Here is a 5,855-nt window from a genome sequence, read left to right on the forward strand (position 1 = left end):
AAACCAGCTTATAAGGGGCAGCTAGGTGGCACGGTGGATAGAGCACTGGCCCTGAAGTCAGGAGGACCTGAGTTCAAATCTGGCCTCAGACCAAACACTTGACATGTACTAGCTGTGTGACCTTGGGCAAGTCACTTAACCCCAATTGCCTTAAACAAAAAAAAAAAAACCATAAAACCATCTTATAGTTTTATTCATTAGTTCAATAATTTTCTTAATTTCAATTTTATTGATCTTTGGTTTTCAGAATTTCAAATTTACTATTTAATTGGGGATTTTTTATTTGTTCTTTTTCGAGTTCTTTTAGTTGTATGCCCAATTCATTGATCTCCTCTTTCTGTATTTTATTCTTGTAAGCATTGAGAGAGAGAAAATTTCCCCTGGCATTGCCAACTTCCCTTGGTTTTGCTTCTTCCCCTGGTTTCCTATGTATGTCCATCATATAATGTCCTGGGAGGGATTTTATCCCTTGGAGTTTTATTCTCCATATGGCTCCCATTGCTCCTTTTATGTAGATAAAATAGGGAGGAGGGTTTGGGGAATACAGACTCATAATTCATTATTTAATAGGAATTAGAAGGAATTTTCTAGTCTCATGTCAGAAAGTTATCTGGGACCAAAGATATATGTCAAATGACCAATATTCTACAGTTTCTCCCCATCCCATTGTCCCAGACTCTGTCCCATGCAGGCTGGGCCAGTTTTTCCTTAAATGATTATAAAATTCACATTGAGACTTAATTATCCTAGTGAACTGAGGAGAATACTTCAGACCTAGCTTCCTGGTGACCCAAGTAAAAAGTCAGTGCATAAGCAGTTAGTTCCTTCATCAGACTTCTGATCAGCTAGCCAGCATGTTCTGCAAATGAGCAAAGATGAGGAGATCAAATGAATTAATGTAAGCACCCTGCAAACAAGAATTTTTTTGTCTTTTCTTTGCATCCTAAGAACTTACCACAGCCTTATATAGTGAGTACTCAATAAAGTGCTGTTTATTTATTGCGTCCTTACTAAATATCCTTTTTCTGTACTGGCTAAGTACAGAAATGTCCTTGTGATAAATGTCCAATAGTTTCTCAGTATCTCATTTAGTTTCTATTTTGAAACTGCAGCAGTTGAACAGTTTAAACCTAGTCCATGACAATCTCAAATCATCAAGAAGCAGGACACACAAAATGATAGATGGGCATAACAAGTATAGTTTTGGCTTTTGTTGCAACCTACCAGAACAACTCTGTAAATAAAAACTCAGTGACAAAGATAATTTAATGGACTGTTGAAAAGAAACTCAAATATGAGATGATATTTTAACCATAAAAGGTGAGTTAATGTCTCTTGGATAACAGATATGTGATACCCAGGAGCAGAGCGCATGGATCAGCATGATAATATATCATTATGTGCCTTTGCCATTAATAAGTGACTCTCTCCTTGTTGGTGGTAGTGAAAATCCTGTCCTGCTTGAAGTGCAAGGTTGAGTTAGTGAGAGTTAGAGAGAGCTTTAGACCTCAGCCAGGACCCACTCTGGGGACTCTTCAAATGGGCTTCTCGCATTGGAGCTCTCAAAGTGTGAGTCTTCAAGGATAGCATTGAGATAGATTCCAGCTTTGAGAGAGAAGATGGAATAGGCCAACCACACTTCAGGTTGCTGATGGAAAAGACTTTGGGAAGACATGAGAGGTACAGGCTGTCTCCATCATGTCCCTATTCCTAGCTTGCTACTCTAGAGTCTGTGGAGAGTTTCTTTCTTGGATGAGATCCAGGACCTTCTCTCTCAGTTGATCTCAGTTGATCTCAGTTACATTAATCCCAATGGGAGAGCTCCTTCACTCTGTATTGTCTGGTTCATATTCTCCTAAATAAATTGTCTGATATCTGCTTTGCTCTATTTTAGATGAATGAGTTTCTTTGCTATTTGCTGTGTACACTCATTGTGGAAGTGATAACAGGTGGGGAAGGGGTCAACCCTCAGATACAGGGCTTGTGGCCATCTTTCTCAATGTGACTAAGTGATCAAAAGTTAGATGTTGCCTGATCATATCCCCTAGACAAATAATATTTAAAGGGGCAGATAGATGTCATTGCCATCTAGTACCCACTCTCTCTCTCTCTGAGGAAAACAGAATGGTCTCTGGACCCAACGTCCTGCTTATCCTCCTGGCAATAAATAAAAATCCTTCTTAGAGAAGGGTGGGGGAAGAAGAGTCTAAAAACATCTAATCTACCTCTTTTTGAGGCACACACAATAACAGCGTTTTCACCACATATGAGCCCATCTCTACACATATGGAGTCCACACTTCTAATAATAAATGTTTACTTCATTCATGTTTCCTGGTTACCTGTTTCCTGTATGCTTACCTTTTCTGAAAGATAGTATCTCAAAAATTGTGAAATTAACACATTTGTGCTTGTAATCTTTTCACATTATGATGTATTGCTTATTCAATATCATTGAGTCTGAAGTAATGTTTCTAGAATGACAGAATCTCTTTGCTGGAAGAAGATTTTAACAAAATAAGCAACACTCAATAACATATTAATAAATCTTATATTTTTTGCATTGCTCCACATGAATGGACTCCAATCTTTACAAAGGAGCAAGAAAGGAATCTTCTCATTCATCCTCTTTGGGGACAAATTTGTGCCTTATAATTTCTCAAAATTCAGTTTTGATTGTTTTGTGATTGTTGTTCTCTTTACTTTTTTCCAGTTTATTGCCAAGAAATGTACAGTTATAAATATTTTTGCCAGTATTTTGTCTTTTTTTTTGTCTTTGACCTTATTGATTTATATATCTACCCTTGAAATCTCTGGCTATTTTAGTCACTTTATTTACATAGTTCCAAACTGATTTCCAGAATGGTTGTACCAGTTCAAATCTTCACCAACAATGAATTAGTGTGCCCATTTTTCCAAAAACCCTCCAGCAATGACTATGGTCATCTTTTGTTATCTTTTGCAATTTTATGGGTGAAACATCAATGTTCTTTTGATTTACATTTCTTTTAGTCCATGTGGTTGGACAGCAGTTGATGGAAATAAAAGCTGAGTTTTTTCATGGCTTAAAAGTTCAAAATGAATCACTTACCTGAGGTGGTAGCCAGCAAAGATAATTCATTCTCAGAGTGCAGCATAAGAAGCAGAGTATGAAGAACAAGGTAGGTTTGATAAAGTTGTTAATACCTGCATTTCTCAAACCACATGTAGACTACTGTGTTAGGTGCTTGAAAAGCTAAAGAACAATGGGAAGAAGGCAACCAGAATAGTAAGGACCCTCCTGACCGTATTAGGATCACTTGAAGAGAAGGAAGATATTAAAATTGGAGAAAAGAAGATGAAGTAGAAACTTGACAGTCATGCTCAAATATTTGAAGGGAGTATCATGTGGAAGAAGAATTACAGTTCTTCTGTTTATTCTTTGAAGATGTCCTTCTTTGTATATGAGTTGTGCTATAGTCTCTATGTGGTCTATTTGAGCTCTGCTGTGACTCTGATGTCATGAGATTTTTCTCTTATTTGATTTTTCCAGATTAGAAGTCTCTTTGTCTCAGAGGTTTCAAGAATATTTAGGAGGCAGGTAAAGGGACAGAAAGAGGGGGAAACATTCTACTTATGACTCCATCTTCATAGTTGAGACCAGTGTGACAAAGGGATGTTACTTGGCTTAGATGTTACAAGTAGGCCTGCAGACTCTGTGGATCAACAGAAAGGGACTGATGGTTGGATAACACAGTGACAGAAAGATAGATGTAGACAACATCTAGGGAGACTTTTGGTTAAAATAACTGAGAAAAAGAGTAAAAATCAAGTCGAGTGCATAAAAGCTGACAAATGTGCTCATGAGGAAAAGAATGGTTTGGGTGGCTCTGATCTCTGGGTGCTTTCTGGGTGAGAGTTTGGTGCTTCGAATTTTCTGGACATGCTAGTGGTGTTTGTGTAGGAGAAGCACCATGTAGCCGCTGGCCAAGACCATGAGCCCAAGACAAAGCATATTTCTGAAAGTGGACATTATTAAATAAACATTCATAATATATTCTGAAGTACAAAACACAGTATCAAATGTATTTGTAAAGTTGCTACTGCTCCTTGGGCCTCTTACACTTACTGGAACAGGAATTTCTATCAGCAGATTGAGGATCCAGGAAAAGAGACAGTAGGGGGTGATATGTTGTATATGTCTGACTTTGAATTCTGCCCACCTGGAATTGCTGGGGCTGATGATGATGGCCTAGAATGTACACACGAGGCAAGTCAGGGAAACTGAAAGCCCTTGACTCACTTTGCGAAAGTAAAATACAATTTTACATCCAACATCATCCAGAAAATTGTTCCACCCTAAACCCTGCAATGTTTGTGGGACTCCCTTGCTAATGAGCATAACAGAGTTTGCCAAGGTCAGCTGGGTGAAAATAAGGGTTAAAGAACTTATCTTGTGGCCAGCAATGACATTTAACATGTAAGAGGTAAAGAGGAAGAAGTTTGCTAGAGTCCCTACTGTGGTCACAGAGAGAAACACAATCTCAAGACAGAGGATTTTTGGAAGCATTCTATTCATCTTAAAAAGAAAACTTTAGGCAGAAAAAAAATAAAAACGGAGGGAACCAGGAAAGCTATTTGACTATCATACTTTGAGATTCCAGTCCATACTAGAGGCTCAAAATACTACTTCTGCCTCATTCCTATGCATATATAGATGGATATTGCTCCTTTAGGAAAGTTATTCATTACTTTTTCTAATTCAGTGAGCAGGTGGTACAGCTGAATTTGATTATGAAGAATGAGGATTTTTATAGATTTGGAATTTTTCTATTTATAACTACTCAAGGCAATAGTCTCTAATTAAGAAAAATTGACATCCTGCAATTCGTACACAAAATTTTCCTTCATTGAGTTCTGCAGATCTTGTTATTGAAGGACCAAATCAGTTCAAAACACAGGCCAACGATCTTAATGTAGTCCTGTTGTATGACGGAAATAAGAAGAAAAGAGAAAAGAGCTATGAGTCAATCTCATAGTAAGGGGTACACAAATTATCATGTTACCATGTGTTCTTTTTTTCCCCAGGACTCTAAGATACTTTTTTTTAAATATTATTTTTCTTTTTTGTTTCTTCATTAATATCATTTGTATTTCTGTGTGTATACACACACATATACATATGTACCTATGCAATTACTTGCTAAAAATAAAAGTTTTTCCTAAGGGCTTGAAGAAAGTGTCTCCCATTTTTATGTTAAGATCATATAGGGAGGGGCAGAGCCAAGATGGCAGAGTGAAAGCAGTGACTTGCTTGAGCCCTCCCCCAAACCCCTCCCAATACCTATAAAAAATGGCTCTAAACAAATTTTAAAGCAGCAGAACCCACAAAAAGACAGAGTGAAACAAATTTCCAGCCCAAGACAACCTGGATGGTTGATCAGGAAGGTATAACCCGCCAGGCAAGGAGAGGAGCACAGTTCAGTGTGGGTGTGCAGGATGCAGCAAACCTGGAGCAGGCCTCAAAGGACTGAATTGCAGACAGCTGTGGCAGTTTCCAGACTTCTCAGTCCACGAACACCAAAGACAACTTGGAAAGTCAGTGGGAAAAGTCTGTGACTGCAGTGAGAGAGAAGCTAGGTCTTAGCCGCAAGTCCTGAGCTCAGCCTGGGGCAGCAGCTGCCTTCCGAGCTTTAGACCCACAGACTGAGGGGAAATCGAGTGGCTGATCAGAGGGGGATTGCAGGCATCTCTTTGCCAGGGCTGAGGTAGGAATCTCTTGCTATGCCTGTGCTTGGATCTGGGTCACAGTTCTGAGAGGCGGTCCTGGAGCAAGAAGGAGTGCTGGCATGGTGGAGCTTGTGGTGGTGGAGAGGA

General features: G+C 38.8%; 1 pseudogene; it reads right to left on the reverse strand.

The window, feature by feature from the left end:
- Positions 1–1,501: 1,501 nt before the first annotated feature.
- LOC114035232 lies at positions 1,502–4,548 on the reverse strand (annotated as a pseudogene).
- Positions 4,549–5,855: the final 1,307 nt, after the last annotated feature.

This window comes from Vombatus ursinus, unplaced genomic scaffold, assembly GCF_900497805.2.
Source record: "Vombatus ursinus unplaced genomic scaffold, bare-nosed wombat genome assembly UNPS02009173.1, whole genome shotgun sequence".
Lineage (NCBI taxonomy): Eukaryota > Metazoa > Chordata > Mammalia > Diprotodontia > Vombatidae > Vombatus > Vombatus ursinus.